The sequence below is a fragment of the Mustela nigripes genome, chromosome 12 (assembly GCF_022355385.1).
Source record: "Mustela nigripes isolate SB6536 chromosome 12, MUSNIG.SB6536, whole genome shotgun sequence".
NCBI lineage: Eukaryota > Metazoa > Chordata > Mammalia > Carnivora > Mustelidae > Mustela > Mustela nigripes.
The window spans coordinates 73,049,318-73,060,921 of NC_081568.1; positions in this window are offsets into that span (position 1 = coordinate 73,049,318).

An 11,604-nucleotide genomic window follows, 5' to 3' on the forward strand; every position below is an offset into this window, starting at 1 on the left:
ATGTCTGTGCCTCCAATCTGCCTCTTGTTTCTCTAAGAAAGACACAAGTCGTTGGCCCAGCCTAAATCTGGAGTGATCTCAGGCCAAAATCCTTAACTTAATTACATTAGCAAAGACCCCAGTTCCAAATAGGCTCATGTTCACAGGGACTAGGGATTAGTCCCTTGGCCGTATTTTGGGGAGACACTGTTCAACACATGGCTATTACCATTATCAGCATATCTACCCGTGTGTTCCTCTAGTGTTTTATCCCTCTGCCCTGCCCTTGACCTCCATCCTGAAGTTAGTATTTTCTTTGGTTTGGTAAAAAGGCTATGACATTGTTCAGATTGTCATTGTGACCTTGCTTTTTTCATTCACATTCTATCTCTAAAACTCACTCACGTTGGTGTATGTAGTTATAATTCATTTATGCTTAATACTCTGTTGTGTACTGGTACCCTAGGATATTTATGCATTCTCCTGAAATTGGGTATTCAAGATGTTGTTTCTGGGGTGCCTGGGTGGCTCAGTGGGTTACAGCCTCTGCCTTCTGCTCAGGTCATGATCCCAGGGTCCTGGGATCGAGCCCCACAGCAGGCTCTCTGCTCAGCCAGGAGCCTGCTTCCCCCCCTTCTCTCTGCCTGTCTCTCTGCCCATTTGTGATCTCTGTCTGTCAAATAAAGTGAATAAAATCTTTGAAAAAAAAAAAAGATGTTGTTTCTACTTTGGGGCAATTAAATAATGCTTCTTCTACCCATCCCCTGGTGTGGAAGTACAAATATTTCCTTAGAACCTGTGACTAGGAGCTGAGTTGCTGGCTCCAGCTGATGGGCGGATGGCAGTTTACAATATAATGTCTACTGTTTTCCAAATTGAATGTGCCAGATTGTATTCTCATAAGCCACGTTCACAATGGTCTCTGTTCTCAAAGTGATTTTTTAGTGTAGGAAATGTGAAAAAATCTCAGGATTTCTCTTCTCTTGGTGATAAAATGAGATGATAAAATCCTATCTTCCCCCGTGATTTTCCTCCACAAAAGATGGTTTCTGGTCGGTCTCTGGTCTCAGAGAGAAAGCACCAGACCCTGCAGTCTCACCTGCCGCTGGCTACAGAGTCTGCCTGCTCTACAAATCCCACCTTAATGGGTCATTAGAGGTGCTTGGAGACTGTAATTATGGTATAGCATTTCACGGGCTTGCCATTGCAGGCTGGGTTTTCTAGACGCCCGAATCAAGTCCACTGTGCAATGATGCCTCTCAGACAGTTTGCATATGAGATTCTGGATAATGAATACAAGGAGATGCTCACCTTTAGCTCAAGGCACCTCTTACTCCAAGGTGAGTGAACTAGGATGCCTAGTTTAACGTATATTCATTTCATTAATATATCATGTAGTAATTTAGTATAGTTTATTCATAGTTTAGTTAATGTATAGCTAGTGAAGTATATATTAAAACTGGCAGAGGGGAAGGCATGCCGCTGACCCATGAGAGCTAGTATATAATGGTGTATTCTGGGGATCCTTTTCTGCAGAGGAAGGGGGACAAAACATCATTTGTCCCAGTTAGATCACAGAGTCCTCACTGGAGGGGACAGACTATGAGGATAGCAAAGGATCCTAATCAGTCCCCTGACTCAGAGGAACTTAAGTCCAGGGAGAAGGCATGACCAGCTCCTGCTTTCAATGTAGGCCTGGAGGATAACTGTATCTTTTCCTGAAAGCCTAGTTAATTGTACTAGGTTGCCTTCCCTGAAAGCAGAGTCTGAATCAAGGATTCTCAAATAAGTGATTTATCAAATGAGTGTTCCCAGTGTGCACAGGGTTGAGGAAAATGGGAAAGGCCAGGGGAAGAGGTTAGGCCAAGATGTGGGTTCAGTTACCTACAGGAGTCAAAAATGGTACAACGACTTTGGAAAATGGCACTTTCTTATGAAGTTAAACATATCCTTATTATATGGCTCAGCTACTCCACTCTTAGGAGTTCCCCAAGAGAAATGAAAGTATAAGTCCTCTCAAGAGCTTGTGCGTGAATAATCACAGCAGCCATTTTTGCCATAGGTCAAACCCAGAAACAACCCAAATATCCATCAACAGGTGAATATATAAACACACATGCAATGGGTTATCAGTCAGCAAATAGAATAGTTTGAATCACGTATACACGTAATGATATGACTAAATCTCAAAAACATAAAACAATTCATAGTATATGAATTCATTTATATGGAATTCTAGAATTGGCAAAACTTACCTGAAGTGTCAGAAGGCAAAGCGGTGATTGTCTGGCATCAGAGAAGGAAGACAACTGAGTGGAAGGGGTCATGAAGGAATCTTGTGAGATAATAGAAATGTTCTGTATCTTCATGGAGATGGTGGTTAAATTGGTGTATTCATGTGTCAAATACTCAACACACTGAACACATGATCGCATCGCCTGTGTATTATTTTGATGAGAAGAGAAATGTAGTTATTTTGGGGTGATGGCAGTAAAGATTTTTAAAATTTTATTCTTAACATTTGTCTGTGTTTCTAAATTTTCTGTAGTAATAATCTCAGTCACTTTCCTTTTCATAAATACACTGCCACTGTGAAAACATGCTCTCCATCTTTGAAGCTTCAGCTTAGACGCTTTCCCCTTTGGAAGCCTTACCCAATGCTTCTGTCAAAATTAGTTGTCCCCTCTTCTCAATCCTGTTGACCTTGTTGGTGCCACTGCCAAGCCATTTGCATTCTGTCCTGGGCTAGGGTTCCTGCATATGTACTTGCTTCCTTGCCCTGTGAATGCCCAGTGGTAGGAGGGCTGTGCTAGCTCAGAGTCCCATACATGGTTGGCCAAATTAAACTGGGATGTGTGAGACCGTGGAGAAGTTTCTGGGGCAAGTTCAGAACTGTCATCACCCTCTGTACACACTCACTGTAAAGTGACGGGGGGAACTGAAGCAGAACCCAGACCAGCTGAGAACTTGACTTCAAGTCTGACCAGTTGCTGGCTGAGTAGCCTCCTTTGGCAAACCCCTTGAACCTCAGTGTCCCTTCTGCAAAGTGCGGGCAATGATGTCTTCCTGTTTGTTGTGAAGTCTAAGTAGCGCAATGCTTGGCACATGGTAAATGCTCGGTTAGCGCTGGCTGTTGTTGTAATTATTGTCATTATTACAAATAATAAGAAGATAAAGTAAGAGCACTGCCCGGATGGGAAGGTACTAAGAAATACACAGGCAGACAGAGCAAGGGTTTTCTTCCCGGTCAAATACATCTGCTTTGATTAGTGGTATGTAACATCCATCTTTGAAAGCCAATCACAAATTAATTTTCTTCCACATTAATGGTTTTTTTTTTTTTTTTTTTTTTGAGAAAATCAAAACCATTTCCCACAGAAGCAGACGTTCTGAAAGGAGTTTGGATTTTGCTGGCTCTGCTCTTCATTCAGGTATCAGGTGGCAAGCCAGGCGCAGCCTGGAGGAGGCTGGCTTTCTCTGGAGCGTTTGCTGGAGCCGGGCTGACACAGATCTGATAGAGGTTGTCAGATCTCCGAAGAACAATCGAATTTCTAAGCCGAGCCCCTTCTCGGAGCGGCGCGGTGCCCCGTTACATTTGTGAATGCCAGCGCGCTGCTAAGCACGTCCTAGTGAATGGAAGTGTTTTGATGTTTTGTTTTTGGTCGGAGATTGAAGTCCAGTGTCTTGGGACCCAGTGACTTCGGCTGACCTTCCTGCTACACGGACAGGGCTAAATTTCAACCCCTGGAGGCTTCTGCACACAAAACCTCGTGCCTCGAAAGGGCAGGTGCAAGGAGACCCAGCGGAAATCTGAAATCTTCGCTGCTTCAGAGCCAGGAGCTCGCTTCTGTCAGAGGAATTAGGTTTCACAAGCCTTTTTTTATGTAGAAAGCATATCATTAAGGGGAATCTGGACAGGGCGACTTATTAAAACTGCTGCCTGTAGCTGAGAGAAAGCCGTGAATGCCTAAGGACATTTAAAGGCTACTGGTGTGCATTTTTATTACGAGTAAGCCTTGTAGTATCTCTGCAAGTGAATCACTTGGCCAGAGTAACGGGCTTCTAGAAGTTATTTTAGGTCTTGATGGTTCTGGAAAACCTGTTTTCCTCAAATCGCGTATTCCAGTTTGGAAGTCAGTTTTCATTTATAATTTTTAGTTGAGTCAGCAACCTTATAAAATGTGTAACTTTACCTTCTCACCGTTTTTGAGCTCCTCTTGACTGTTCTCACTCCTCCGACCTTGATCGTTTTACCCATAACTAGGTTTCGCACCATTTTGATCAATGTGTATATCAAGTTTGTAATCTTCTTCCCCTGAACATCTTATTTAAGCTTTATGTGCCTACATAGTCCTCACAGCCATTCCCAGCAGATAATACCTTTTCCATGACACGGTCCTGCTCTGTTTACTGAGTAGTTGCCCTGGGTTTGAGTATTTAGAAGTTTGTTATGGTGGTTGTTGCTATCAATGGATTATTTGTATTTTGGCCGTTGTGTGTTCCCTTTTAAAAAAACATTTCCTTTGACTACATTAGAAAAGGTGGCTCCGGGAGGTGCTTGGACATTTGCAAGGGTCCCTGGTCTTCTACCCCTACCCTTACCCTTCTTTTTAAAACTCCAGGTTCCACAGGGACCTGCCCCTCTTGTGATATCTGGCAGCGCCCCTCACATGGTGATGTCCTTGTGTAACCCGTAATCGGGGGGCGGGGGGCCTACATTTGTTCTCCAGGCAATCTCCAGGAAGGGGTTTCTGTACGAACCCAGGTGCACTGAGCTCAGCTGGTGTCACAGAAGCTCGACTCTTGAAAAATAAAAAGAAAAAAATCCCAGGGGATGCTTAATTTGTTAAATACCCATTCTCTGGAGATTTGTGCTAAGTTATTTGGTTTTTTTGTTTTGTTTTGTTTTGTTTTTTTCCCAGCAAGTGGTCACCTTATGGACGACAGAGTTGCTGAGGCAAAAGTACTTCAAGGAGCAGGATCAAGAACTTTCTTCAGTGTGGCCATGCTTGCCATTATGGCTGATGGATTCTGAGTGACAGCGCTAAATTGTGCCACTGGTATTTTGATGGGAAACATGCGTGGAGTTTTATTAGGCCCCACAGGACCTGGTCTCTCTTTCTGTTGCAGCCTCTGCCACCCCCTGCTTGGCGGATCTCCCTCCATATTGGTCCTATGGCTGTCCTTTGAACACACCACTCTTATTTCCCCTGCTTGGAGAGCTCATCCCCCTGATCTGAGCTCAGCTGGTTCTCAGCACTCAGCTGTCAGCTGAGAGGTTCCCTCTTCCGAGCAGTCTTCCCAGACCACCAACCACCACTTCTAAAGTGATTTCCATTCACTCGTTAGCCCATTTTCCTCTTCAAGTTTTTGTAGTTTTTTTTTTTTTTTTAATCACTCTCTGGTGCTTTCTGTGTTGATTGTCTCTCCCACCAGTGGGTAAACCCAGGAGAGCAGGAATCCTGTCTGTCTCATTTCCCCAAATCCTAGAACAGAGCCAGGCACATAGTAGGCACTTAATAAGTATTTGTTGATAGTTGAGTGGAACCTTCACTCCTTAAGCACTTATGAAGAGTTTCTAGGGAGGCACTGTGGCATTTAGGAAATTAGAACGAGGTACACAGATGATTCTTAATGAATGCTGGTGTCAGTGTGGCTGTTTTGCAGGCCAGTGGTCAGTCCCAGGAGAAGAGACCCACACTCCTGGCTATTTTCTTGCAGCATTCTCTCTCTCAGAGTGGCAGCCAGCCATGGCTCCCGACAAATGTCATTAGAATATTTAAGACACAGTGGCCTGTATCCAAGGAGGGGTTATTGCATGCATCCATTCATTCGGCCAACATTTACACAGTATTGTCAAGAACTCTATGCAAACAAACCAGTTAGCCTGCCCCAGTTTCATGCTGGTAGAAGATATGAGGCTCTTGGGTCAGAAAGGATAGTTTCTTACTCACAGCAATAGCAGTAACCAGAGCATTCGCCTCTTTGTGATGGTTTCCCAAGCCCAAGTCCAAAGAATGATGCAAAGAGGGCCAGCTGACACCTGTACACACGAGTTACAGGAGAGTAGCCCTGAGCTTTGGGAACCTGATTCTCTTATTCCTGGACCTTCTGTCTGCCCTTTGCCCCAGAGGGAGACACTAACTCTATCTTCCAAGGCTGTTTGATATACAAAAATCTTTGAAAAGAGAATCTGGAAACAGGAGTAGCCAGTGCTTCTGTGTGCAAGATGTGTTGAAATGCTTGTGACTTAGGGAAAATTGTGTCCCAACAAGAAGCATAATAGGTCCTCAAATTTATCGAATGAATGAATGAATTAGTGAATAGCAAGTGTTGCATGGAGCACTACATGGTCAAAGAAGACATGGTTTCTGTTGTTAGTGACTTGCATTTTCTTGCTGGGGAAAGAAATCATAGGGCAGTATAGTGGTTAAGTGCTTGTGCTCTGGGCTCAGATGCCTGGATTTAAATCTTCTCCCCTTCACTCATTAATTTTGCAGCCCTGGTCTCAGATTCCTCATCTCTAAAATGGAAGTCATAGAGCTTTTGTGATGAGATAAGCCCCAGTGCAATTGTTACATGCTTGGCTTAGTGCCTAACCCATGGTAAGTATCCAAATAAGTGTTAGTTACTAGGCTGAACCATACGAAATTGCCATTTCTGTAGTTCGGATATCAGCAGTTTTATGTAGTTCAGTCTAATCAGATCACCATTATTATTCGTCTTCGGCTTGGTTATGAATCAAGGTGTAGAAAGGACAGCAAAGTGGGGTGTGCCCGGGGTCAGGTGCAGCAAGCCTGGAGAGGCAGGGAAGTATCTGGGAAAAAGAAATGGGCCTAGAACCAGATGTGGCTCTGAGCCCCACCTTCTCCTCTCATTAACCCTGTGACCTTGGGTGAACCACTTAACCTCTGAGCCCCTTGTCTCATCTGTGCAATAGATACAATAATCCCTTCTACCTCACTGGACATCGTGAGGCTAATATCAGATGATGGATGTGAAATTGCTTTGTAAACTGGAAGGCACTGTACTCGTGGACCCATGCTCCATATGAAGAGGTCTTCCAGGCTGTGAGATTTGCATCTGGCTTCCGCCAGGCCATCACTAGGTCTAATTTAATATCCCTCCTAAGTACTATAATCACAGTTTTACATTTGAAGTATAGCGTTGGCCCCTAAACTCAAATGGCTGCATTAGAATCAAGTTACACTAGTCAGGTTTGTATCTAAGGCCTACAGCCTTCAAGCACCACAGGGACCATCTGGTGACCAAAGAAAGAGATCATCTCATTACAAAGGGTAATTGGCTTGCTGCTGAATCAGTCAATAGCTAACATTTATCAAGTTCTTTTAATGAGCCAGACCCAGAATGATGCCTCATTGAAACCTTGGAAAATTCTACAATGGAGATAGGTAATAAGGTCCTTATTCCCCATTTTACAGATGAGAAGACTGAGGCAAAAAGAGGGGAACTATTGGGAATCGGCAGTACCGGACTGATGAGTTCCATTGCCTGAGCACCCTCACTGATAATCAGAAACACCCATTCCCCAGTATGTCGGCCCCCTCAGGGGGAGGCCCAAGAGCTGTCCCTCTGGGGGCGGCTGTCGTTGTCTTCAATGGTCCCTGCTGCCCTGGGAGCCTGTCCCTCCCACCACCAGCCTGGGAAAGCTACGTCCTGCTGGGCACTTGCAGGGTATTAAAATGGTTCCACATTCTATCTTTGCTGCTAGCCTGCCTGTACCCTGCCGAGGATGTGAGGACTTTAGCTCTTACCTCCTCGCTTGTATGCAGACTCTCTGTGGCGGGAAAACTAAGGCGTGCCATGTTCCCTTTTGTACCTGCTTTGAGCCTGTGCTCTCCCTGGAGAGAGCTTGTTTCTAGCTGTTTGTGGCACCAAGGCCTTAGCTCCGAGTCAGCAGGGAGTATGCCATTGTGGTGATCCCTGGCAGCTACAGTAAGCTTCGGCTTCTGCAGCAGAGACACAAAATGATATGGTGGCTTAGAGAACAAAGTGTATTTCTCATTCACCAAGAGGAGCATTCTAGGTGGCGGGGTGGTTCTGCAGTGTTCAGGGCTGCAGAAGTCCTCCAAATTGCTTCACCGTTCCTTAGAGCAGGGCTTCTCAAACTGGAAGTGGTGATGGCCCCATTTTCTTTTCTCTCTTCCTTTTTTCTTAAAAACAAACAAACAAACAAACAAACAATAAAACACTTTCCATCCACTTCAGATCAGAATTTTTGAAAAAAAAAAAAATAAAGAAGTTATTGGAACAATGGAGAGGGGAACCTCCCAAAGTCATACAATATAAAAGCCTTAAGTATTTTATTCTTAGATATAACAGGCTTAAATTGGTATAAATGTTGCTAAATATACATACCATATCTGGTATGTATCTCACCAGGGACTGGTTCTGGAAAACCCTTTAGGGGCCGCTGGTCTGGGTATCGTCGCTGTACTTGTAGCTGAAACTGTTGTATCATATCCAGGTGACAGTTGTGGGAAGGAGCTCCACCTCACAGCATGATCATTTTTGTATTTTAAGTCAGTCTTATTGAGAGGTAATTTACATAAAATAAAATTCCCCCTTTGAAGGCATACAGTTGTATGAGTATTGACAGTTTGCGCAACTGTCATCAGAATCATAACACAATATTTCCATCACCCTCAAAAGATCTCTCCTGCTCTATTTTTTCCAATAAATCTCCCAACTTGCCCCTGGAAATCCTAGTTTAATTTCTACTCCTACCATTTTGCTTTTTCCTAATGCATATACATGGAATCATGCAACATGTAGCCTTATTTTTTATTTTATTTATTTATGTATTTATGTATTTATGTATTTATTTATTTATTTATTTATTTGACAGAGAGAAATCACAAGTAGATGGAGAGGCAGGCAGAGAGAGAGAGAGGGAAGCAGGCTCCCTGCTGAGCAGAGAGCCCGATGCGGGACTCGATCCCAGGACCCTGAGATCACGACCTGAGCTGAAGGCAGCGGCTTAACCCACTGAGCCACCCAGGCGCCCCTGTAGCCTTATTTTTTAAAAAAATTATTTATTTGAGTGAGCAAAAGAATAGGGAGAGGGGCAGAGAAGGAGAGAGAGAATCTCAAGCAGCCTCCCCACTGAGCACGGAGCCTGATGTGGGGCTTGATCTCACAACCCGAAGATCACGACCTGAGCAGAAACCAAGCATTGGATGCTCAACCAACTGAGCCTCCCAGGCATCCCAATCTTAGCCTTCAAGTTTGGCTTTTTTTCCCCCCCCACCTAGCAATACAGTCTAGAGATTCATTTATGTTCTTGCATGCATCAATTATCTATTCTCGGTTGCATAACAAGTTTCTTTGTCCATTTTCCTGTTGATGGCCACCTGGGCTCTTCTTAGTTTTTGAAGGATATAAATAAAGTTAATATAAACATTTGTATAAAGGTGTTTGTGTAAAGCATATGACTTCATTGCTCTTAGGTCAATACCTAGGTATGGGATGGCTGAGTCATATAGTAAATGTATGTTTAACTTTATTATTTTTTTATTTTTAGAAAATATTTCATTTTTTTTAAAAGTAATCTCCACCCAACGTGGAACTCAATCTCGCAACCCCAAGATCAGGAATCGCCTGTTCCACTGACTGAGCCAGCCAGGTACCCCTCCCTATATGTTTAACTTTGTAAGTAATTGCCAAACTCTTCCAAAGTGATTTTGCCCACATTTAGCTTTTAGATTTTATTAAAATTTTAGCCAGTATTTTCTGACCTGTTTGTATGGCAGCCACTCCTCTCCCCCTTTGCTTTGCCCATGGGGAAACTATTCACATGCACTGTCTCTCCTCCTATTGTAATTCACTTTGTTTTAATGGCTGATGACCTTACATTTTTGATTAGCTGAAGAAAAATCATGACTATGTGGGTGATATGGCTTTTTCTCATTTTTAGCCTGAGAGTGATGTTTTTTTGCAGCTTTCTGTGTTTTACACAAAAGTACAAAATTCCAACATCATCTTTAAAGTGTAGTCCTAGAAGTAGCTTGCAATATTTCCACTCATGATCCAGTCCAAAGACCTAGCCACATGGTCAGGCTTAACTACTAAGAATTCTTGGAAATGTCTAGTCATGGGCCCAGGAGGAAGAGGAGAATGGACTCTGGTGAATAACTAGCAGTTTCTGAAACCAGGCTCCAAACAAGTGAAATCTAAAATAATTCTGGACTTATTCTAGTTGCACAATAGGTATCCAGGTTGTATTGGGGGTGAGTTTATCCTTTAAAAAAAAAGATTTATTGGGGGGCACCTGGGTGGCTCTGTGGGTTAAAGCCACTGCCTTCGGCTCAGGTCATGATCTCAGGGTCCTGGGATCGAGCCCCACATTGGACTCTCTGCTCAGTGGAGAGCCTGCTTCCTCCTCTCTCTCTCTCTGTGTCTCTGCCTGCCTCTTTGCCTTCTTGTGATCTCTGTCTATCAAATAAATAAATAAAATCTTTCTTTTTAAAAAAAGATTTATTTATTCATTGGGCGCATGGGTCACATACTCAGTTAAGTGTCTGACTCTTGGTTTTGGCTCAGGTTGTGATCTCAGGGTTTTGAGATGGAGCCCTGTGTTGGGTTCTGTGCTAAGCGTGGAGTCTGCTTGGGTCTCTCTCTCCCTCTGTCTGTCCCCCTACCACATGCACTCTCTCTCAAATTAATAAATAAATCATGTATTCAATTGAGAGAGGACAGAAAGCATGGGCACACAAAAGTGAGAGGAGGAAGAGAAGAGGAAGGAATCTTCAAGCACACTTCCTGCTGAGCATGGAGACCCATGCAGGGCTCAACCCCACGATCCTGTGACCATGACCTGAGACAAAATCAAGAGCTGGCCGTTTAACCAACTGAGCACCCAAGTGCCCAGTGAGTGAGTATCCTAACAGAACCAAACAGAGTATTATCAGGGGCTAAGTGGAATCTTTAGGTTGAGCAAAGATAAAATCTGAGGTGACAAAGAAGTGGTGCCTTTTTGCTTGTATTTCAGTGACCTGAGACCGCCTTGGCCTAAGCTGGGTGCACGTTGTCTGTCTCCAGGCTGGAGAAAGACATGTTGGTCAATGGCACAGTGGGCTTCTCTGACAAGGGCATGACTTCAGCAGGCAGCCAGGACTGGCGTCTAACTGCTGCTAGAAAGGAAGGCGTAAGCTCAGCCATGTGAAACTCCGACATCCAATTTTTGCATCCTGCCTCCAGAGGCTCCGGGATGCCAGACCAGTGGGCCATAGGTAAGCTCAGTGCTGGAGCGAGATGCTTCTTCTGAGCTGTGCCCAGGAAGTGATCGCTCCTAATGTTACACATACCTTGGCTTTGGCCTCTGGGTTTACAGGCAGTGGGTGCAAGTTGGCAAAAGCACCTTCTAGGCTCCAGTCTTCACCCTCAGGCTCTTCCATGTGGAGCTTTGGGGCCTTGATTCCTTGTTTGGTCTAAGTTAGAGCAATTCCAGAAAGATTTTCTAAAGGAAGCCCAGGCCTTGGTAAGATGTATGGGGACTTTCTCACCCGATAACAATGATGAAGAAACTGCGTTTTCACCGGAGGAGGCCACCAGGTTCTAAGCTCTGCTGGTTTTGCCAACTGAAGCAGTAACACCCCAGCTCTT